Here is a 24,945-nt window from a genome sequence, read left to right as displayed (position 1 = left end):
AAAACACAGAGCACGACTTCCCAAAAACGGGCAAAAACTTTGGTCCTCTCTGGAGGACAGAGGATTGGTCAGCTCTGGGAAGAGACAGAGGATAAATGGGGTCAGAACTGTCTTTCCCAGCTCCATGCAGCCAAGCATAAATTAACAGTAACAGAGATGTTACCTCTGAGGGGCTGTGTGAAGGCTGCAGCAGACACCACCATAGTAGGGGAAAAACTGCAATACATGTCTGCTCTCCCCAGCCAAGAGATCATAGCCAGGACTAACACACTTGCTCGAAGCTTTGCCTCGAAAAAGAGAGAATCAAAACCATGGAAGGATGGCGGGGCTTGGCCCACTGTAAATGTTGGCATTTATAATGGAGAACGAAGTGTCACCAGATGCCTGCTGCAGACACTCATGGTTTGCTTTTCACAATGTCATGGAACGATGCTTTGTATTGAGATTTCATACAGTAATAGTTCCTTAATTTAAGTAATTGCATTTTCTGCCTGTAGGAAATGGTCTGCTTTGACCATACCAAATAAGCTATTTGGTATAATCAATATTATACAATAATATAATCAATACAACCAATATTGCCATAATCAGCTACCAACAATTGTTTTAAGGCGCTGCTGTTTCTTAAGAGCTATTACTCCTTTATTAGAGGACAATGTAAGCCTAAAACCAACAGAATACTCTTCCCCAAAGATATCATTCCTTTCACCAGGCACTGAGGCAATAAGTGGCATAGGAAGGGGGAAAAATTGTTAGTTACAAAAACTATCTAGAGCCTCTGTCTATGAACTCAAAAAATACTATTTTTCACACAGTCATAGAGTCCTACTACGTAAAGTTACACTAAAGCAGTATTAAAATCTCTACATCTTCCACCCACACAAATGAAGCAGTCCCCTCCTACCCCTCCACAGCTTCCAGCTTCAAATATCCTGGCGTAAAATGATCAGACAAAATAGGTGAGTTATGTTTTTATTGGTTCCTCCAGACTATGACGACATTTCCTAAAACACTGAGCCAGGAAACTATTAATGTCTCTGAAAAAGTGGAAAGGGTCAGGCTATTTCAAAGGACGTGTTTGCTAAGAGGCCTTTGTTACAGATGTATAGGCCACTTACAATTCAATTAATAATAACAAAAGTATTTAGCATTCATGTAACATTTCTAGCTCCAAGGTATATTGCAAACATATTTGCTAGGCTGTGTTACAAATATGTTCCTGTATTTAGAAAGCATTACCCCTTTTCACCTTTTTGAGAATTAAAATAAGAAAGTTAATAAGCTTGCCTAAGACTTTGTAAAGTAGTATATCCATTCCAAGATCAGAATTACCGACAGATCTGTATGTACTCCTAATCTCAGGCTGTTACTGGAGAGGGAAATGAAAATGGTCTCAGTTTATCACCTTTATAAAAATGGAAGACCTGGAAGATTTTCTAGATTTATGTCAGCTGTGTTGGCCTGCATTTGGCAGCACAAATCAGGTCAGGCACTTGCAGGTGGGGTCACAGATCCCTTAAAAAAAGCTCTGCGTGTTTTACATACAAGCACTGAACTAGAGCAACCAGTACTCTAACAGGAGCATAGCACAATGCATGCAGGATAGAGATCCCACAGAGAATCCTCAAAGCTTTCTAATTTTCTAGCACATACTACATGTATATACCTCTTTGTTTTTGCTGCTTCGTCAGTAGGTCTGGGAAATATCAAGGGGGACACAAAGGACTTGCACAAAAGACTTGGAATTAAAGGTGCTCCAAAGATAACACCACTTATTCCATGGCCAGAACAATTTCACCCACAAACCCAGTTCTGATCCTGACTGCACAACCTGTACGAAGGTCAGTTCTCTAACACAGGAGTGCAAAGCAGATAGTACAATGCATTTCCCACAGGAGGGAGCTGAGGCATCCTAAAAGAAGTACAAGTCACCCTGTTTTCACCGACTAAGGAACTTCACTCATCTGTCATGTCTCAAACAACCACAGTCGGGTCACACGACAAACGCTGCAGGTAAAAATCCCACTATTGCACAGTGCCACCTCCTGGGCAAGCAAGACTGGAAAAACACCCTCACGTGTCCCTTCTCTCCGGCAGCATCCAACGTTTTAGTGTCACCTCCCAAGCTCTGGCAGGCCGGGCATTGCCTCTGTTCTCAGAAGGCAGGCCATGCATCCACGGAAAGAAGAGCCGATTGTTTACACCTCTCCCCATGAAACGTGAGCTGCAGCAGACCCACTCTTGAGTGAGGCCATGTCTGCATAGGCAAGCACTACACAAACCCACAGGATTAAGTTCACTCTGGGTTGCTGGCTAATCACAAATTAGCAGTCAGGGCTTCCTTTTAACATCCAAACAGGAAATGGGAGTGGAGGAAGTGAAAGCTTAATAATTTCTTGCATGCTAACAAGTTACATGAGCTGCTCCAATGAAAAAAGCTTTGCTAAGCGAACTTAAACCTAGCACACAGTCTGTCCCAAAATGGCAAGCATTTATCTTTGAAACCAAGCTGTGCATCTCAGAAAGACACCGGAGGCAGACATTTAAATTAGCATAACTTAATTTCCAGTATAAGAGGACATAAAGCACTGAACTGAAGTTGAGGATCCTACTTTATGGTAATCGCAAGCATTGAGACTATAATCCCCAAACCAAACCCAAGGTGGTAATCCTAGCATCTCTCTTGAAATATTCAGTGAAAAAATAGGATTAGAAGGGCAACATTTTAGTTAACCACAAACTGTTAAATCCATAAGGGCCTCTGACAAAGGAGCAAGAAAACCATGCCTAATGTTAGCTCCATTTCTTTGTCTCTTTGTACTCTTTGGCTGTGCAGATCCCATAATATTTACCTAGCCACACAGAGTTAAGTGTCAGAAAAGGTGGGAAATAAAGTCCCTGTAAGACACTGAGAACCCTAAAATGCCTAAAGGAGCAAAGGACTCTCAGGCCTCCATGACAAGCACAGCAAGGAGCAGCTCTCCATCTTTAGGCCACGAGATCACAGTCCCTGGCAAATGGGAAAAGCCTGGCCCATTATACACTCCTAATTTGGTACTATCTTCACAGCAGGAGGAGGAAAAACAATTTTGTGCAACTGTTGAGCAATTCTCAAGAGTTCAAGATAGATGAAAGGCCAGTTTCTCGGTTGCCTGGAGATATTAAGACAGATTAGGGACAAAAGTAAGATGACTTCAATGGGTGGATGTAGACTGATGTTTTGAGGGAACAAAACTGCAAGGTAGAATTCCTTGTTTTCTATGGATGTACCCAACAAAAAAGAAAAACCTCTTGGAAGAACTCTGCAGTATAGGAAGAGATTATTTCAGTGGGCTGCATGAAGAACAGAACAGAAGCAAAGGAATTTGGGAAAGAAATCCTGCTGTCAATATAACCTCTACACAATCTCATTATCTCCCAGGGATGCAAGCAAGAACAGACATATAACAGATAGTTACCGTGGCCCACAATAAACTGGCTACAGTAAATAAGGAGCTAAAACTGCTTGGGTGCATGCTCTGCATTATGGAGTGTGGAAGTAAGGTTTTTCCCTACTTTCAGCAGTAGACACATGGGCACTCCTAGTTCCAATGCAGCATTTACCATGAAGTGTTGCCTGCCATAAGCCACCTCACTTGTTAACACTGTGCACACAGCTGGAAATGCAGACCTTGCTGTGGACTCTCGTATCATTGATCTGAGCAATAAAAAAGGCGCAGAAGTCTGTTGTACATGAACATCTGAATTTCCATCCTGAATCCTTCAGATCGTTTTCACCGTAGGCATTCCCTGTTTCCAAGGTGACAGGAGACAGAGCAGGTATTTAATCAACCTGGTAAGTTTTAGACCACCCATTTACAAAATCTCTCCAGAAGAGTTTTGAAAGCTGAAAAGCAATGACCCTGTAAGGCTGCTGGGTTTGGTGTTGGGGTTTTTTGTTTTGTAAGACAATCGTTGGTAAGTATTACATCTGTCACTGGGAACACTGGTACTCCTTCTACTCGTATTGTGACCTTGCACTCCAGTACTTGTGGTATCAACTGTGTCCAACCATCTATTTCTGCGGAGTCACTGACTAATCACCTCTTTTTTAGGATGTTTGCATCCAGGGCAGCAATGCCACTTCCTACTACGTGATAAAGACCATGAGGACTTTGCAGGACTGCCACCTGCTCCGTTGCCAAAATGACGGCATCTGCCAGAACATTCAGGTCTCCAGCCTGTGATGCTCCAGCAGGTTAGCTGATCTTCACTTAACTTCTATAGTACCAAATGGTTTTCCTTAAGCCAGAGACTTCCAGTTTTCCTTCCCTCTACTTCCAGTGAGAGAGGTGAGAGTTTCCACACAAGGTCTCCTTCGTAAGGAGTGCTGATAAGCTCGTACCTGTTCAGCAGCTATCACTCTATCAACAATCCACTGTCAAAAAAAATGGAGGAGGAATGTGCTTGACAATGTGAGAGACAAATTATGATCCGGGTCCTCCTTGCCCTACATTCACATAACATCCAAGGCTCACATGTGCCATTCACTTAAGTATCTAAAGGAAGGTGTAGTTGTGACCAGTTTCTCTGGATCAGACACGAGGTAGCTGTTAAATAATACTAAGGATGATTTCACCATGAGATGCTTGTACTGGATCTCACTCAAAACCTTTTTATATTGCATATATTACTGTTTTGCTGCAAATGTCGTCTCAAAGCAAAGTAAGAACTTTGATGAATATATGCATGAGATCATCCGGACGAGGAGACTGCATGTTTACAGAGGTGGGGAAACACTTGACAAAATAGATTATCTTTTTCAGTCTGTACTCCAAAATAAAGGTTTTCTTGGATGATGAATTCAGGAGTTCCCACAGTTTTGTTCATGGAGGGCAACCTAATGGGTGGGACATCAGGATAGGGGTTGCATGACCAAAAAAAAAAAAAAAAATCAGCAGGACAGTGTAGAACAGCCACAATTTGAAAATTTTCCTGAGGGTCACATACTTAGCAGCTTTCCAGATCAGTCTCTGGGAACCCCTGACTCAAATGTTGAATTCTTGTGAGGAATGTAATTGATCCTTGTGTGGAGTTTTCCTCCTCAAACACATATTTCTGAAGGTTTTCTTTTTTTGTGATTACTACTGGGCTCTGTGTTACACAAGCGGAAGAATGACAAGGCAAGAGCAGACATGCTAACCTTTCAGTTTATATGGTAGCTGTAAATGCTTGTATAAGCTCAAAACAAGTGGTAGTCTTACTGAGGAGGCCTCCAGCTCTAGAAGCGGCTCCTATTATATTTAGGTAGTGGTGTAAGGGAAAGGGCTCTTAATGCTTAAATCTTCAGTAGACTTTTAAAGTTTATTTTCATAGTCTAAAGGCTTGGGAAGGTAATGATAACTTGTAGTATTCTCTAGAATACCTCTGTCATTGTGGTCTTGTTGAGTTATTTGCATGATTTGGTTCTCCTGTACCACAAACATACACAAATAGGAAATATTTCTGCCTTGCATCACCTCTGGAAGTGAGAGATTGCCTACAGAGGGAAGAGGAACAGCTGTGGAGATAGACTGCTATTAAGGATATCAGACTCCATTTACACCCCTTCAAGTGCAAGTGACAATTGTAAACTGTACATAAGATTTGAGCACACAACTGTGCCAGTTAATAAATCACTCATGGAAAAAGTAAGATAAAGAAGCTTTTTGGTTTGCAGGTTCCTCTCCTGCACTTAAACTTTCTGTGCATATTTTCAAAGGCCTCTCATTCCCAGTTGCATACAGATTTACAAAATAAGAGATGTTAGCAACTTGTTCTCCAGTTTGCAGGGTTGGCAGCAAGGCTCACACAGCTGGTATCCCTGTGTCTGCTAGTCACAAGGCTGAAGCTTACTTAACTTTAGGCAAATTAATGGAGAACATCTACCTTTCTCCTTTGGTACAAGCAGGTGTGATGGAGAATTCCCTTCTGCCAAAAGAAACTACCTGCGGAACAAACTAGGAGTCTTTCTCAGCAAACTTTCTGACTTTAATTCAGATGTTATGAGGGGAAAAGCCACCAGTGAAATGGAGAAGCAAACAGATAAAAATCTCTGGAATGTCCTCTCTGCTCAGAGCTCAGGAAAACTCAGTTATGCAGGGAGAGCTGGCGTGAGCTCCACGCTCCCCCAAGACGAAAGGGACTCCTTGAGGGTGTGAGAGCTGCAGTCCCAAACAAAAAATTTCTTTTGTCTCTATTAGTCTGGCAGACCTGATAATGAACTTCTCAGCTTCTGGGCAGGGAAAGCACGTGTTGGGTCACAGACTCCTGTCATGCTGGATCACGGGGTACTGCCTGTGGTTGGAGGACTGCGTGACAACAAGAAAAGTGCTCTGGCATGGCTGAAGCACCCTTGTGAAAGGTCTCCTGTCAGTAACAGCATGACTGGCAGAGATCTGGCTTAACTGAAGTAAGCTCCATTTTGCTCCTCAACCCACAAGACAGGTGTGGCTGGTTGAGAAATCAAGGCTCATGCTTCCCCAAGGACCTGCCCTGCCTCCTTATAGGGAGAAGAAAAGCCAGCTGCCTCTGTTGCAAACTGGGCATGGTCCAGGTTAAGCTGTGGGGTAACCTGAGGTCAAAGCCTCGTGTGATGGTCTGATGTTCACTGCATGCACCGTGCCAGGAATGGTCAGTGAGTCACACTGCTCTCAGGAAGGTGCCTGCTCCATGTGAAATAGAGAGACCCAGGAAACACCACTTGCTTTTAGCTGAAGATCAGACAGCGAGAACACAGCAAAGTCACACAGCTGCTGTAGAGACAAAGGGTATGCCAGGCAGCAGGTTTTCTATGAGACAACCAGCCAAGGAGGCTGCATCTGACCTGTGGTCTGTTTAAGAAATACAGCCTCACTGTCTTCCGTGTTTTATCTCATTCTAACCAAGGGTTAAGCAGGCACTCAGCCTATTGTTCTTGCCACATGATAAGTTAACTAGCTGCATGTAAACAAAGCAATTAAGCTCCATAAGGAACTGTTTGCTATTCAAAGCTGAACTAAATATTGTTTAGCTGAACTAAACATTTTGTTTTGAGAATCCAAATATGGTCAATTACTGACAGTCAACTATGACCATGGGATTGTTTGCTGCACAGAAAGGGCCCCTGGAACACGCAGCACAAACTGGAAGATCACCTTTCCTCCTCTTTACCCTGACATTAACCATCTAAAGACCCAGCTGGGCTCACTGCTAGTTGCCTTCTGCTGAGTATCACCTTAGCATAACTAATTTATGATAATTCTTACCATAGTTTAGGATAAGAATAGAGAGAGAAATTTCTTATGCTGGCACAGGTGGTTCTAAACCCCTGCTCTTCAGCTGTAAAACTACCAGGCTCCATCAGTGCCCCTCCAGGAGAACACCTCTCAGTTGTTAACTCCTTAATGTATTTGGTAGTCAGACAATTCAGTAGGGAGCAGTACAGCACACAAATACAAAACTCATTATTTTCTTATTAGCTCTATTCCTGTTGCATGTAAAAGCCCTAATCAATATCAGACTGTCAACCTGCTGAACAGAATATGCACAGAGGAAGAAAGAATCCCATCCCAAATGTCTTCAAGACCAGAAGACTGGATACTTTAAACCCAATTCACACATCCAACTCAAAAAAGCCCAACTCTCCCACCGCTGATATGTGCGCATGTTCAGCTTTGTAGGCTGAATTTATATATTCATAGAATGTAGTATTCTTGCACAGACAAGGTAAAAAAAGAACCATCAAAATAAAAACAGAAAAGAAACATTACTAAATCCATTCGGGGCTAATGAAAGCAAAAGTAAAAATGTGTTCTGTCATAGCACCCATTGTAATTCACTTCCGTACTTTAAATCTGCAGTTTGTTCCTTTGCAAAGATTTAACAGATATCCCCAATTACAGACCTGCACTGCAGCTCTTTGCTGTGTTTGTCACTGTGGGACAGAAGCACCTGAGCTGAAGCAGGCATACAGCTGAGGGAGGAAAACCAGGAGCTGCTTGGAAGAGGACATAGTGGGGTGTGTGCTGAGCCCTGAGTCAGAGAGGTCCCAGCACACCAAGGGCAAGGACACAGCCTGGAAGGTGATGGCAGCTTTCAGTTCACAAAGTTCCCATTGGAAATCTGGGAGTTAAAACCCCAGTCATGGTGGATCTTCTCATATCCATTAGTCACGCTCTCCCAACCAACTCAGTTATGTGGTATCTCTGCTTACACTGCCTTAGAAACATCCCAGGCTCCTGATGAAGTTACTAGATAAATTGTGAGTTTTGAAATACAGATAGACAAAGGTTAAGAAAACAAACTGTCTTACTATTTATTGTAGTGCTGCAACACACACGTCTCCATCTCTGATGAAGGGTGAAAAACACCATTTTGTGCAACAGACTGGCAAGGACAACTGTTTGGGAGGCTGAAATGGTATGGTGCTGTTATTCAACTGAAATACAGCTGTGGGAGACCAGGACAGGCTGTGCAGATGGTCTTTCCAGGATATTAAGAGAAGAAGCACAATTTACACACAGACACACACACACACACACAAAAAAAAAAAAAAAAAAAAAATCTCGAAACACTCTAATTCTCTAACTTGGTTCATTTTATAAATTCTGGGTGCCAAAATGGGAGGGGAGACCAGGACAAAAAAGATTAAAACAGCCTTAAATTTCTTCCTGAGATTCACCCACCCTCATCAATATTAGTGGCCGTCAGGTTTTTACAACTTACCTTCTCTATTCCTTGCAAATACTTACAGGCACACTTTCAAAGCTGCCCACGTACAATGGAGGACCTCTGAGTATCCTACTAGGAGGCAACAGTGCCAGGAACACACAGAAACACATTCAACTGTTTCTGAATCAAAAGTCCACATCAAGTGCTGCTTTTCTGTCCCTAAGGTTTCTACTTTTTTGACTATTCAAGGGAATCCTTCATTCAGCAGAGACAAAAAGGTCTAAAGCCCCTTTTTTAGGATGTATCTTAGGCTGGGATAAGTTGGGAAGGGATGCAGGCCTAGGCTAGGGCTTGTTTGGAGGCACACAGGGACCTGGAGAGTTTGGGACTCATCCTATGTGAAGATCAAGCTAACCCAGAAGAGACAGAAAGCTGTGAAGGGCTGGACTCCAAAGCCAGGGGTGAGGGGGAACATGGGACATGGGACAGACTGTAGGACAGTAGTTGGTTCCTAGTCTCAGTGAAATTGGTGTCTATGGAATTTCCAGTTCTTCTTGCAGCCAACACAGGAACAATACATGAGGTCTGCAGCTTTCTTTTAACAGTGTGACTGCAGTATAGGAATTCTGATTGTGAAGGATTTGAGCTTGGGAAGAAAAAGGAAAGCTGCTTCCAGACCCATGCAGTGACTGAACATGCCAAAGCTCAAGCTTTCATCAAATGGGCACAACGACTTTCAGCAGGCTCTGCTTGTCCTTTGGACAGTTCAGCATCCATCCTTTCCAATAAAACATTTCAGAGGAAGCTATTTTAGGAGTGCAGGTCAGGATGCACTCTTCAAAATCTACAGTGTAGTACAAGCATTAGGTTTACCCTTAGTCCTTCCTTAAACATGGTATTTCTCTGCCTCCTCTAACCTCTGCACCCTCTTTTATTATTTTATTCTTGGCTCCATTAACCACATGCTCTGCTCTTTTCTGTTCTGGCTTCATTCCCTCTGGTTTTCCTCCTCTTCACTGAAACAGCCTTTCCTTCTCCATGCTATTTCACCACTAACACAACAAAAATCCTAACACTCATCTGATTTCACATGTGTAGCACAGTTGCCTTTACTTTCGCATTCCCCACATTTTTCCTTCCATTGATACTGTTCACAAGCCCTCTGGGACAAGGCCTGTTCAAATTGGAACTATGCTTAGCAAAGCAGCACCCACAAGATCTTGACTGGCCCCTCAGTATGTCCTGGACAAAGGCACTTAACAACACTGGTTGGTTAACTTGCTTCTTACACAGCCACCACCCTATTCCACCTTAGGATTTTAAGTTTAGGTCACCACATTAATATTGTGTCATCCCTCAGCACAGTACCTGATGCAATTTTCTTCAATGTCACTTTGCCAACAACTTTTAAGGTGGTTGAAGAATTCTACCTCAGAACCCAGGCAACAAAAAAACCTGCTGTATCAGGGAAAACTCTGCCAAGGTACAGAGCAAAAGGCCTCTAACTTCCATCCCTAAGAAATTTAAGGCAGAGTGCCTATGAGCCCTTGCCTCTGCAGGTCAGAGGGCTTGGGAAGCACTTGTATCCCATGGTGTCAAGCATGGCAGTAAAACCGAGAAAGATCGTTTAAACAAGGTACGACCTGGGCATCCTGTTTCTCATGGCACCATCCTCAAAATATACAACTGCTACCAAACATTACACTGTAAATTTCCCACTGAACCCAAAATGCACTTGACAAATATAAAAAAGAAAAAAAAAAAGAAAAAAAAAGAAAAAAGAATAAAAATATTTATATCTTAAGACATGCTGACTGGGTAAACAAGATTGTAGCTGGGTTTCTGTTATGTCCTGCTTCCCCATGTGCAGGCTGAAGCAGACATAAATGTTTACAGCAGTCACTGCTGTGATGCACTCATGGCCCACGGGCTGCCTTTCCCACCCCTCTGCCTGGCAGGAGCAGAGCAAGGCCTGAACACGAGGATGGGTGCCTGCTTGTGCTTAGAACGTGATGACCCATGAGCACTCTGCAGATGCAGAGCTTCTCAACCAGCTGAAATAGATCATTCCTACACTATATGCAAACACCATGCATGGCTACAGGTACAACTTTTAACTTTTCTTCAGGTCTTGAGTGCCAGATGGACCCTGTTTGTAGCTACAGAATAATGCCTTTCTCCATCCTCCCTAAGTTACGATTCGTCATAACTTATTTTGTGGGGCCAATTTACTCTCTCAGATAATTATCTAAAATTTAAATGAAAAAAAATCATGACCAAAAATGGTCCTCTCCAGCTCTCACTGCAAGCATTTCAAAGTCAATCTCTCCATTCCATTGTCGCCAGCCACCTTCCCCTTTACAATGCCTGTGTGCTAGAATTCATTGTGTCATTAATGTGACAAATCTAATCATCCATTACATTAATACTCATTTCATAATGTTGCATTTGGCCAAAACTATCATTCATACATAGAAGCATGTACCTTTTATAACTCAACACCTTTGGAATATCTTTGTTTTTCAGTGTACTTTTTATGCTGAAGCTTTATAACAAAAGATCTCTAAACCTACATACATCCTCTTTACCTGTATCTGTAATGATAGTCTTCAAAACTCTTCAAAAGGACAACTGAAAAATCTGTAACCTGTAGAGAGCTTGCAACTTTTCAATCCCATGCAGAAAGTAACTTCTATGCTTTAATGCTGGTAAGCAAACACAGGAAATAACCATCCAAAGAAAGATACCTGAGGGACTTTTTTTTCAGTTAGCACCTTAAAGAGTACAGTGTTCTAACGTAAGGAGAATTCAAATAGTTAAGAATCATTTTATGACAGAAGTTGAGTACAAGAGCTCAATTTCAGGTAAGCACCTGAATTCATGACTTATCCTTAACTGAAGGTCTGATACATTCAGTCAGCAGGTCTGATTTTAATGACATCTTTGTATTTCCAGCCCAAATATATACTGATATATCACTCTACAGACCCTTTCTAAAGCTTCTAACATCTGAAGTGCTTCTGAAATAAGGATTTGCCACTCTACTCAGAGCACCTCAGATGCACGTATTCTGCAAATTTCTTCTTATAAACCACACCATGAATAGGAGACAACTTGTAATCTACTGAATTGTCAGTAAGAGAACCAATAAAAACCAGTTGCTACTGTCTACCCAGTTGTTCTAGTTAATTCTTGGGTTTTATCATCACTGTGTCTTCTCCCCTTCCTCAGTGCCTGAGAGAACCAACACATAGAGTGTTTGCCTGTTTAGGCATGCAAACACAGCAATGGCAGGGGATATGCTTGAAAAATGTCTGGACTATTATAGAGAGGAAAAACTGATTCTTTTCCCCTTGAGTAGTCACAGCCATTATTTGTAACAGGAATATGTAAAAAACATTAAAGTAGATGTATGAACTCTTACTTGATGATATGCTGTAGTCCATTACATCTGAGGAAGTGTTGTTACAGGGAATACTAGTGAGAGCATTTTGATATGGGCCACAGGACTGGCTAACACCAGTTTCATTGCTCAATGTGGCATATTTTTCCTATTATGTAATGCTTATTGGAGGTATTATAATGATACATAGCTGAAAGCCATCAGTAAAGGCTTTCACAAGGGACCATGCAGAGAAAACTGATACAATGATAAAGAGACAGCACTTGATTGTTTTTCCTTATATTCTTTTGTACCTTTTGGTGGCTGCTAAATGAGTATGTTCTGATCAGATCTCTTAACCTCACCTGCCACCTTTATGATACCATTTGTCAGACCAAATTTAGAAAACAGCTGCTGGGAGAAGGCTGCTGTCTCATCACTTGTGGAAGGTCACTAAATAAGGAGGCAGCAGGGGGGAGGTCTCTGTCAGGTCACTTCACATCATTACAAGCTGTACAAGTTCCATCTTTCCCAGGATGATTTCTTTCAGCACATGCAGATTCCAAAATGGTTAGAAAACAGACTAACTATCTGGGGCAATTATGGGGAAACCTCTCAAAATATGAAACCATATTAGGTGGCCTTTTATTGACTATGCCTAATTTAAAGTTTATATGTCATCAGGGCAGACTTGCAGAAATCCTCATGCATGCAGCGTAATCAAGCTTTTATTAAAACTAGACAGACATTTTCACCACCAAAGCCAGGATTTCATTAGGAACCTTTCTCTTGTTACTCTGTTGAACTTTCTACATTTACAGAACCCTGTCAAAATTACCTCTTAAAGATTTAAGACTGATACCTTCCAGGGTGCTATTTATCACTAAGAAAAAGTACACTGATTTGGATAGTTTAGGGTATTCAGATCTCATGTCTTTTATTTTGAGAAACTTCAACTGTGCTGGTGAGAAGCAGATGAAAAAGAACTGCTTCCAGCCTCAATCTCAGGTATTAAACAATTATTTAATTATTAAAAGGAGTAAAGTGCAAAGCAAATGAAAGTTCAGACAGTAAACAGTTTCATGTCTCAAAATCATTCTGTCACTGACAGACCACAGAGGTCTTAGAATCCACACCAAGTGGAATTTAATACAACAAACAGGATGGATTTATTATTAAAAATTAATGTGAAATTAAATGACTGAGCACTACTTCAAAGCAGCTAGCTATACAGTTACTCCACCAGTTTATTCATAATCCCATTTCTTGACCAAATACTCTAAATTCAATACAATATAATTATGAAATGCTGAATTGCATGTAGAAGTCTGCCTATCAACTCTTTAAAATACCACAGTGAAGAGATGCTTATTCTAACCTCACTGTGTAAAATATAATTTTGGAACCCCCCTTTAATTCCAGGGGATGGCACCACAATTGGTCTAAAAATGTGGTATTTTAAAATCTAATACCTCATATTTTGGGGGAAAAAATACTTGCACATCTTGCAAAGGGAGAGTGAAAGGCATCTCAAGTATGTTTGTCCTTAAAAACAAGTTTGTAACATAATGGGGAAAAAAAATCCACCGGTTGCTTAAACCAAAGAAAACATTCAATTAGAAGTGCCAGTCCATTTTGGCACCTGGTCACTCTTGACAGTGCAGATGCAGACAGAGTGTGCAAGGTGTAGGATGAAAACGTAAGGAGTTGCACACTGTCCCATACAGTGGAAAAGGGATAAGACATAGAAGCACAACTATTTGCTGATAATAAGCCCATGAACTCATTGGTTCCAGATGATTCCTCCCCTTCATTTGTTTCTTCACTGCCTTCTGGGCCACTAGAAAGGCAAGTTCCTTCAAGCAGAGATCTCAGTAAGGTCATGCCAAACATCAAAGGCACCAACAAACATGACACACAAACAAATATGTGAAGGACATAAAAGAAGGCGAGTCTGGAGCAGCTGTCAGAATAAAGGAAGCAAGACTGAGGCTGGGCAGACAATAAGAGATCAAAGAAAGAAATGCCAGCAGATTAGCATCAAGCTGAGCAGTGAAAGCTAAAAAGGAAAATTGGTTATTGCTCTCCCCTGGAACAGAAAAGCAGTCAAGCTAAGAGGAAGAACTTGGTGAAAGAACACAACTGTCACTATAATATTAGCCTTGCCAAACCTTAAAGTCCTTTAAAACAGGCAAAATCAGTGTTTAAGACAACAAATGAACAGGAAGCACACGCTATTTATCTAGCAGCCAATACTGAGGAAGCATGCAGGATGAAATGATAGAATTTTGTCCTCGTATGAATGCAATCAGCGAAGTTGGAAAGGAGGAAAAAGCTGAAGACATTGAAAGTGTAAGGGAGGAGAATGTAGAGCTCCCATTGCATGTAGGCAACTAACACAGATCCAAAGACATGCCTAGACACACTGCAATAGCTCTGTGAGGGTCAGGTATGGGAGCAGCCCAGCTGTGACTGCAGAACACAGAGCAGTTCATTAGCTCATATACCAACCTTGTTAGTAATCCACCTGGTAAGAGTGACTCTCTCAAAGTGGCAAAAATGTGGTGTAAGAGTATGGGGAACTTCATGCTGTGGCAGGGTAAATGAGACACTCCATTCCTATGTGCTGCTTTTTTGAAAGGAAAAGCAGCTTCCAGTTAGGAAGAATTTGAAAACTACATCTCTTGGATTCAGTCCTTGAAGTTTGACAACAGCAGTTTTGGCTGCAAAGGATTCTGGAGTTGCTGAAAACAAGGACTACAGCAACTCTGCACTACGAAATCATTCACTGATTTTCTCATTTATCAGTCAGAAACTAGAACTCAGGCCTCCAACCTAAAATCCTTGTCATAGTTACTGCAACCCCTATTTTTTTTTCTAGGGTAAAAATGATATCCACCCAATATAATAAAACAGGACCATGATTTGAAGTCAAATTAGTACCATAACAAATCCTGTATCAAAGATCTTGAGTCCTGAAGTCATCTTGTCTTTCTGTTCACTCAGTTCTCCAAGCAACTACATGATGCCTAACACTGTGGGTTTGGGGACATGGAAAGCCACTCACTGGAGCCTGTCTAGCTTCAGTTCAAGTACAAGACCAAATCTTTACATAACAGTAACTACTTCAACAAATTCAGGATGGATATCAACTCCAACAAGGCCATGAAATAGCCATATTTATATGAAAGCCCTGATTAATGTCTTACCATGTCCAAGTGCTTTAATGAAGTCAGGAATTGAGTATGTGGACCTTCACATCTGGGCAAATGACGACTGTGTATAAAACAGAGTTTGCATCCCATCTGCCCTACAAACTAAAACAATGTGGTCAGCCAGTACTGATTTTTGCTGTGCTTGTAGTTTAGGTAAATCCAATCTACCTCAAGACTGTGAAAAGACCAAATTCAGTTGAAGATTTTAAGAGAAAAGAGTATTAGGTGTAGACAAGAGAACTAAAGATCCCCACACGACAGAGAAAAAATTTGTGCCATGGAAGCCTGGAGAGAATTGATCAGTCAGGCTGCCTGTGGCTTTTGGGCATGACCAACATTTTGAGAGAACTTTGCACCCATGCTCTAAGCTATTACACAGACATTCTCAGAGCCATTGGAAGACAAAACTGATGGAAGGGTGAATCATGACTCTGTATGGGCACTGTCACAGAGCTGGTAGAAGGCTGAACCATGACCTCAATTTCACCCCCAACTCCCGTCCAACCTATCCACCTTAACAAAAAGGCAAAAACGTATATTAGAAGTGCGAGCAGTACTTCAATAGATGCTCAGACCATGGTCTGAGATACATCTGTTCTGTGAGGAAGAAAGGAAGGGAATAAAATAAACAGCCTGAGGGCACACTCCAATATTTCTTCTGTGACTTTTGTACATGAAGTCCTGAAACTGTCCATTGTCTCAGGACTCCAGGCAGTTTCCATCATCTAAAAAGGAAAAAAAATCAGCAGTCCACAAAGATAATTACTTGGGCCTGTAGGTATTTGTGTTTTAACATATTATTAAAATGTTGAACCAAAGTGATTTTAAAAAGTGCTGTGAATACTGTGGTGAATAGGCAAATATAAAATATATTGGTGAGTCTTATTTCCCAATGTAGAAGCTTGGTCTGCATAGAAATTCAGTCTCCAAACCTGAATATTTTAGAGATCTATTCAATTATGTGAGGCAGACATACCTTTCTGTTATGGGGTCTGAAAAAGTGTCAGTCAACTTTTGTGCTGTTCTACCTTGTGACAACTACACAGTGTAGAATGTTAGAGACGAGGCAACCAAGGTCAGGAGCAGTCCTTGTAGTTTAACTCTATTATCATTTAGACTGAAAGAATATTTATTTTCAGCTCCTACATGGGCATTCATAGAAGTTTTTATAGGGATCAAAATGTCCCATTAGCATTCCCCTGAGCTGCTATAATACAATTCAAGCATAAAGTCTTTAAAATTTGGCGTCAAGAAGTAGACTTTTTGCAATTTTAATTGTTTCCTAATTAGAGAAGAGACTATAGGGCATGTCTGGTTTACAATATTACATAACAAAAATAGCATTCATTTTAACAATTGTCTAAATACAGATTTAAACAATTAGCCAAAATACTGCCTCAAATATTATCATGTCCAATTAAAAAAAAAAGCTTTCAAAAGCACTCAAATGCAGTTATAGTAGGAAAGCCATAAAATCCTATTTTAGTGATGTAACAAGTCTAATCTGAACCAGGTGGATGAAACATCAATCCTAGAATGTCTTTATTCTGTGGGTTTATATAAAAATAGATGAGACCAAACCTGCACCTAAATTCGACAAAATAATTTTTTTAGAGAAAAACAAGGGCTGAATTCACAGACGATGATATGGACAGGTCAACTGATTTTGTCTCAATATATTGCTCAAATCAACAAATTCAGCTTTTCAGAACCCTGTCCACCAAACACCCTGCTCTCTTTGTCCCTCCCAGTTTTTGCCAAACACTGATGTTTGAGGGCAGGAAAGGGCGATCGAGATAAAGATCCTCGAGAAGGGCAGTTCCAACCACATGCCATTCTGTTTTCTACTACTACATAACAGACTTCCATTTTTTAAATTTTATTTAATGTATCACATATTATTTGATGCATATATATGTATCATATGCATTATTAGTAAGCATTATATCCCCACATACATTTTCCCAGCTTGCCTCGAAATCTCTCAACATACATTTCCTTTCTGTGCTTCCATGCCCAGTTCCACCGAGCTGTGTATTGGAAGCTGGAAATTTTCTTTCTCTCATGCTCAAAGACTCCTGTGTTTCTTCTCTGTACTCCTGCACCTTTACCAATTTTTCCTTAACAATAAAAAAATTACCATAGACTTTTCTCCTCTTTTTCTACTCACATAGTAAAGAGGTTCCATCATCTACTATGTGCCAAAACAAATGACACAAAATTAAAGGACTAGGTATTCTGCTTCTGGCATAAATGACAGCCCAACTATTGTGACCTCTGCTTCTTCTCTAAAAGGAAGTTTAGGAGACCTTAGTTAGTTTTTAGGTTTTAGGTTTTTGTTTTGTTTTGTTTTTTTCAAAGTGAGATAGAGAAAAATCTATAGTCCTGTAGTCCACCAGCAGTGTCAGGGTAGTCAGCTTGCTCCCAGGGGGTGAGAAGAACCATAGCACAAGCAACAGCTACCAGTGACAACTCATCACCAAGCAATGAAAGTACAAATAAAAGTAAAGACTGGCAAAGTTTAGAGTTTGGAACAGTAAGAAAAGCAAAGCAGGAGACATAAATATGGGACAGAGGACTCCAGCTGAAGGGAGACAGAGACAAGTGACAATACAAAGATATATAGTCCATGGGAGATCACCAACTCTGGGATTAAATCCCACAAAAGCTTCCAGAATGCATTCAAGTTTGTTCTGAAAACCTGATGGGCATATGGGAATTATGAATATGAATAAGTATCTTATTGAAGCAGCTGCTTATTTGATTAAAAGATCGGGAAATATAGGAATCAAATGCCTGCCAACAGAAATGGCATGCTTCTCCAGCCCAAAGAACATTGTGACCTTAAAAAACCCACTTTGGGTTGAAGTGACTGATGTTGTTCTAAATATCTGAAGAGAGGAAAAAAAATAGGAGGACAGGGCTGTTGCAGCAGTTTGGCTCGGAAAGCAAAGCAGAGCAGTGACGGTTTTGTTCTAGTTTTAGATGTGCAGTACACAGAATCGGCTGAAAAGAGCCAGGCAATGATGCCTGTTGCATTCTGGAGATTAGGATCAGGCAAAGGCTTTATGCTGGCTGCCAGCATTTGAATAGTTTTGAGACATTTCAGAAGACTACGTGATTCCAGAAGACCTTTTTTGTTTTTAAACTAGTGGGTGCTTTTAATAGATGCTGAATACAGTCAGGCCTTGTTTGAGAAAAGCACTGCTTATCTCAAAATAAGCAGGATCCAGACAAAATGCTTCATCGGTTCACCGCTTCCTAACGAGATCTTTACTTAGGAGCTCTACCCATTGTGTTGAATAAATGCAACTTGAAAGTGAAGGCAGAACAACCTGACTGGTAGCAAAAGGTGTTAGCTAAACAGCCAGGACATGGGTGAGATTAGATGGACAGTCACTCCAGGGCAAGAGCAGTGCCTAAAAGGCTTGTTCCTGGATTTCAAGCTGTGAATATCATTTGCCCTCAGCGACTGCAGCTTTGAGCAAAAGTGATGAGGGAATTACTGTTTGTTCTCATTTACTTAAGCAGGCTCCTCACCAGTACAAGAGAACAATCACAAGCACTAAGGGAAATGTGCTCATGTTTTGACCAACAGGGCACGAGATTAACAAGAGATGATAATTGGTGCAATTAAAAAAAACCTGCACAACTCCTCCATTCTTTCAGTGACCAGTAACAACTGGATGGCTACTAGATTCCAACCTGAATCAAACCAAAGCATCTGGAAGACTGGTATGGGACACAATACTTACTCCACTTTTGACACATAGTAGTCAACAGCTATAGAAATCCTTCCCCGCCCCTCTTTTTTTGTTTCAAAAATTGGAAATAGTGACTCACTAGCTCTGCATCCTACAAATCCTACCCCCTGCAAGGAAGTTTAATCATTCACAGCCAGTCCCATCACTCTGCTGTCAGTTGAAAAAGCTTTAGTTTTTAAAGGAAACTTGTGATTTTCAGAGTATTTTTCTCCTCATACTGAAGGAAGCTGTTTAAATCTCTCTACTTTATTACAAGCTCCAATATACCAAGCAGTCTGAAGACAGGGAAATGGATTAGATAAATAGAAATATTTTTGTTATGACCTAATTTAAGGATCTTAAAAATAATACAATAACTTCAAAAACTGAAAGGCATCAAAAGGCTTAAAAATATTGCAGAGACATGAGAGTGCAAGATATCCGGCAAGTATTGATAGAGTAGAGTTTATGATTGATAGAGTTTAACTTGAATGAGAAACAGGAGGCATTCAGAGACACATGGTTACCATTCACAGAAATTTATTACCAGGGCATTTCTGTTACTGTAATACTCTTTATACCAGGAGCCATATGCAATGGCTCAGCCTTTTATGTGCAATGTCCATTTATGTCATATTGGTGAAAATTAAAGAAAGGTTTGAATTTGGAATTTGCTGGCTGCCAGTACAATGTAAAAGATCAAGGTAGTACAGCTTCTGCTCTTTGTAAAAGAAATCAACAGCCCTAGGAGAAAGCAATCTTGCAGCTTTTACAAGCTTCACAGTAAGCAACAAAGGAAACGGCTATGACACAAAATGATACTTGCCCCATAATACATGCAATTAATATCAGTCTAGTACACTTAAAATTACACCTTTAATAAAACTGCCTCATGTTTCTATCAAACTAATGAATGCACTGCTTCCTTGATTATCTTAAAAATTCATTTGTGCATTTGCACTAGCACTGAAACTTCATTAGCATTACTGCTTGTTCTACAGGATACCTTTACTAAACCATGTTCTACCACAAAGCAGACGCATGTTGCCATCTATTGCAATTCCCTCATTAATTAATTTTACAGTTTTTATTATCTTCCATATTACATTCCTCCTTACAGAAGCACTTAAGACATCACAGCAGCCTGAGTAATAAAGCTCCAAATAGTAAATAGTAACAATTTCTCCTTATGAAGCAGCAAGTGTCTAGGACCTAAATATGGTGAAGCAATTTGTAAACTGGAGAAATAATGAGTTGTAAAAAAAATTATCCCAAATCTTATCACAAACTGTTTTTCCAGTGGGTGTCTGCCTCCACCTGTACACCAAATCCACATCATTAAGATACGATGGGAAGAACTCCTCAGCCACACACTGTTCACTTTGGAGTTCTTTGATTCTCATGTACAATGCCTGACCTCCTCAAATTGCTCCTTGGTTTGTTGGGTTTATGGCTCCTCTTAAAGTAGCTTACTTTAAGAGAAGAAAAATACTATGCCTAACTCCACAGGAAGCACCACTGCCCCAACTCTAACCCGCATCTGTTTTACCTCTTACTGCTCCTTTCAGTTTCCCTGCATGTGTCTGTATCTTAGTGTCATGTCCTGTACTCCTTGGCATCTCTCTGAGCTAATCTGCACAGCCCAATACTGCACTGTAAACCCACAAATTTATGCTTAGTTGGCTGCTGAGACAAACGTGTTCCCTTTTTCTATGATCAAACAACATGCCAGTGTGGTTCTTCAGAGTAAAGCAGGGACACAGGAGTTGCAACCAAGCAGAGCTCCACAGGATGCCTGGCACAGTGGACAGCACCCAGCCCAACCTGACATAGTGACAAGAAAACTACAAGTTATAATGGCTCATTCCCATTTTTATTTTACCACAATGCAGCCAGAGACAAAAGCAGCAAGGCTGCAGCTGAAGGTAAATCTAGACAAAACTCTTCCCATAGGTAAAGGGAGATGAGGTTATAAAGAAATATTTTGTCCTGTGAATTCACGAAACCTCAAAAGCAAAAGAGCATCATTGCTCCAAAGAAAATCCATGTGTCTTCATGCAATACACTTCCTCCCCTAGCTTCCCTAACAATTGCTTCATCAAGACTGTCCCTTTTCCAGCATTTTTCTACTAAAAAGTTTTCTTTGGAAAGTAATAGTGCATTTTACAGATGGAACAGCTTGTTTTGCTTCATTTGCTAAAAAAAAATACCCAAACCCAGCAACAAATGCAAAAAACCACCCCAAAGCAACGAAAAAGAAAGATTTTTACTCTGAAGAAGCATTCCTGACATGAAAAAAAAAAGTACCTCACGCACACAGCAGAAAGATTGTTGATTGCCTCACACTGCTGGAATGCTTTACAAAATCCCTTATATCCCCATATGGAATAAAAAGTCACAGCAGTCCTTGACACTTCACCTCTATTTTACAAATACCTCATTTGAGAGGTCATGTAAATTTTGCTCTTGGTTCTTCAGTGTGCTTAGGTCTCTCTATAGTATTTTTAATTTCAGAATTCCATTTTAATTAAAAGAATTCCATTTAACAAACATGGATTATGATAGTGGAGAGGAAAGAGGAAAGGAGAGAAATATAGTTATCATGGGTAACATTTTCAGAATTTCTCACATGAATGTCACATTTATTTCAATGGGATTGATAGCAAGACCACTATGACCTAAATGATGTCTACCCAACAAGCATACACCACTCTACCCCACCCAGTAGTGACAGGCTACCACACAGGGCTGTACCACATTGAAATAGAATACTGGCCACAGACAATGCCTCTCACAATGTGTATAAAGTGTAAGGGGACACAGCATTATCTAAGTCACTGGGTGATACAGACATGACAAATGCACATAATGGTTTATCTTACCTGTTTACTTGGGGGTTTTCACAGCCAGAGTTCAATTCCTGCTCAAGGCCACAAAATAGGAAACAAACTTTTTTGCAAGGCAGCTGGAGACTTTTAAGTGCCTATTCTCTCAATAAATACAAATCATCTGAAATTGTTAAGTGAAATATTAAAAAGAAATGTTCTGTCCAGCTTTCCACATTCGTGGAGGTGGCTGCTTTTTTCCCCATCATCATCTGAGCAGCTGATAGGCGAGAACTTCGGGAAGCCTGCAATGTTGCCATGTAAGACACTATTACCTCAAATCTTTAACAGCAGCTTAAGCACAATGTAGGCTGACTGCAGCACAGTAAAACTGCACAAGAGATTAAAGATGCATTGTTTGGGTAGGGCAATATAACAATTTCACACCACTTGTAACCAATCTCTTGCTGCTCCTGTTATGCAATTAATGGCATTCACACATTAACGAAGGAAAAAAAGCAAAATCCTCAAGGCTTCCCTGCTTTTCCCAAGTGTGAATACCCTGTTGCTCTGTTATTATAAAGACATTTCTATTGGTATGGATGACAGATGGAGGGTTTATAAATTAGTAATCCCCAAAAGCTGCTTTAAAGCTTTAATTTCACAGATTTTTTAACTCAAGTTCCATATTAGAAGACAGGATTAGTGTCACTGTTATAGAGATTACTGCACATTAGTATAAAGACTTACAGAATTTTGAGTCAGTGCCATCGAAGCAGAGCACTGTGATGTATGGGAAACTGTTACTGCACTTACAATAGCTCATAATATGTTCAGAAATGCAACAAATATGAAAAAAAATCTCAGCTCTAATTAATTATGTTCATATATTTAAAATAATGCATGCAGTGCTTTACAATTCTTTGCTCTTCCATAAACATGGTGTAATTTTGACATTTAAGCAGAAAGACTGCTCTGATTTATTTGCAGATTAAGTCGTATTTTTGCGCTAAATGCTCGGCTGCTCTGCCCAACAGACCAAATCATGACATTTGTTCATATATGGTTATTCTCAGTTAAAAGCTCTCTCCATCTGCTGGGAGGTTTATTAATAACTCATCACCATGGTACCACAGCATCTTAAGGAAAATAAAACACAGAGATAGTTGCTAGGCTCTCCAGCCTCTAGGGATAAAAGGGAATATTTCTTGAGGAAGACTGGAAGAAACTCTTTTGGTCCATTTACTTATCACCCTTGAGGGTGAGGCTAAGCCAAGAGATGGCCCCCATACTGTGTTCTGAAAGCTGCAAGTATTGTGGCCATCACTCAAACACGTCACCCACAATCCAATTCTCTGCACTAAAAACACATTAAAAACAAATATCCAGAAATCCAAACTGTGAAGAAAACCTAAGGAGAGAGGGATTGGGGTGAAGGAATGCACCAATTTTTGCAGCAGTCCCATTTAACCCTCAAAAGGACTCTGCAGCTACATCACTGTTGCCCCCAATCATATTAACCACACTAACCTGTTTGCTAACCTGCACTGAACCCCACACTGCCGTGCTGTAAACACATCTGACATCACTGCGGAGAAACAGGGAGCAGGTCAATGACACCTCCTCTACCCAGAAGAGTTTCAGCTGTTTCTCACAAGTATTTTCAAATGTATGGAATGTGAGAAGTGCAACCCTTTACCTGTAACTCTCTACCCATCAATACTGAGAAAGAAGATGTCCCCATGGTTCTCTGACAGGTTTAAGCTCCAGAAGAAACAGGCAGTCTGCACACTTGTAAACATTATCTGCTTCTATACATTAAGTCAGCTCTAAATATGCTAACATCTTCAGAACTCTAATACAGGGAAGCACCAAACTTAAATGCAGTAAAACACATATAGCAGACACGGTTTGTTTGCAGCTTATATCCCTTCTTAAAAAGCATGTACTGTCAAGGTGGCCACACTATTATTCCAGGAAAATCTGTAAAAACAACATACATACTGCAGGGTACAAGAGTGTGCTTCCTACTTACAAATAACTACACTATTGACTAAATGCATTCGAAGGCCAAAAAGCAGTGAAGTCAGAAGTCACACCTTTAGTAGGTATGCTACTCTGATGAAGTGTCTCATGAGCAGGAAAGCTTTACAGAATCATTACGTCTTCTGTCAGGGAGAAACATCCAAGCGTGCAAACTGTCCAGTCTACCCTCTGGGAGAGGACCAGCAAGTGGTTACACCATTTCCTTCCCTATTCCCTGTTCAGATCAGAAAGCAAACAGTGCAGAAAGAACCATAGGATGGAGCAGTCATCTCCAGTGCCATCTCCTTAAAGTCGCAGTACTCACTAGCTTCTTCACATGTAAAGTTAACACAGAAAAAAGATCATGTGGCTCAAGGCACAGGGAAGACCAGAAGCACCAGAGCCTTTCCCACTGAAGGGCTGGCTGGCATGACATGAAAAGCCACAAGCAGCAGGCCTGCCACACTCCCCCAGAAACACTGTCATAGCTCAACATATTTCTTCTCAGAAGGATTTTCACTTCTGCATGCCATTTATTCAGTATTTTAGAAGAGGGGAAACTGCTTTTTATCACATGCTTATTATGCTTTTTATCTTTTCCACACTCATATTACTGCATACTGAAGCAGAAGCCTGTCACCTCCATCAAGTACAAAAGGCTGTATTTTGATATCTCAGGTGGCCTCATGTTAAGTTTCAAGAGCAGTTAAGCACAGGAGGACACTATTCCTCCTGTCCTTCAGCTGCTTAGCTAATTAGTGCAAGCAACAAGAAACCAGAAATTTTTTTTTTTTTTTTGCTAGATAGTTGTAGTTCTGAGAGGCAATGATTCTGGCAGTGTGAAGTTGTGTGCTACTTAAGGTCCCCTCCTTTAGGGTAAAAAAGAAGCATAGGTCAAGGTAAAAATATCTGGAAACAAACAAACAAATCACCCTGATCTAACCCTGCATGTCAGGGTGCATTTTGTCCATCTCTGTATTCAAAACATATATAACTAATTCTATTTTCTAGAAGAGCAGTTGTTGATTGATGAGTCATCTTTCCTGTAAATTTATTTTTTTTAAGTGATTTTGGCATTGTTCCTT

The 24,945-nt window shown here is 40.6% G+C and overlaps 2 protein-coding genes across 5 annotated transcripts in view; one reads left to right on the top strand and one right to left on the bottom strand.

Moving 5' to 3' along the window:
• CMSS1 (cms1 ribosomal small subunit homolog) overlaps positions 1-24,945 on the bottom strand; it is a 225,595-nt gene that overhangs the window by 71,079 nt on the left and 129,571 nt on the right. The gene's annotated exons all lie outside the window — the stretch shown is intronic.
• The window catches only part of FILIP1L (filamin A interacting protein 1 like), a 189,372-nt gene that overhangs the window by 37,513 nt on the left and 126,914 nt on the right, over positions 1-24,945 (top strand). For both annotated transcript variants that reach the window (XM_042031672.1, XM_042031673.1), the window contains exon 2: positions 4,095-4,237. The gene's annotated coding sequence lies outside the window, so the exon portion shown is untranslated. The remainder of the gene's footprint in view (positions 1-4,094; positions 4,238-24,945) is intronic.

The sequence above is a fragment of the Corvus kubaryi genome, unplaced genomic scaffold, assembly GCF_017639235.1.
Source record: "Corvus kubaryi isolate FWS band 111438036 unplaced genomic scaffold, C.kubaryi_AGA036_p1.0 37341, whole genome shotgun sequence".
Taxonomy (NCBI): domain Eukaryota; kingdom Metazoa; phylum Chordata; class Aves; order Passeriformes; family Corvidae; genus Corvus; species Corvus kubaryi.
The sequence above is the reverse complement of the archived record's forward strand: the minus strand, read 5'-3'. Positions and strand labels throughout refer to the sequence as shown.